Raw genomic sequence first — 359 nt, 5'->3', positions numbered from 1 at the left:
ACACACAGAGCTTTATATATATATATATATATATATATACAGTTATGTATGGCTGCACGTGCTCGGATGTCTGTGTGCGCGTGTGTGTTCGCAGCCGCGGTGGCTCTTGGTGCGCGCAGTCAGGGTATTGCGTTTTTGTCCGTCTGCCTGCCCACCAGAAACACGCATTGCTCGTTCCTCATCGCCTCGTCCCAGCCGGGTTTCCCAATAAGCAAGCCGAGGAAGAGGAACCAGGAAGCCAGAAAAAGGAAAAAAAAAAGAGAAAAAACAACAACAACAACAACCAAAACGATCAGCCACAAAACCATCATCAGCATTATCAGCTGACCCCTCGAAAACACACACACACACACACACAG

Source organism: Trypanosoma grayi (genome assembly GCF_000691245.1).
Source record: "Trypanosoma grayi strain ANR4 Tgr_629_V1, whole genome shotgun sequence".
NCBI lineage: Eukaryota > Euglenozoa > Kinetoplastea > Trypanosomatida > Trypanosomatidae > Trypanosoma > Trypanosoma grayi.
Note: the sequence above shows the minus strand (reverse complement) of the source record.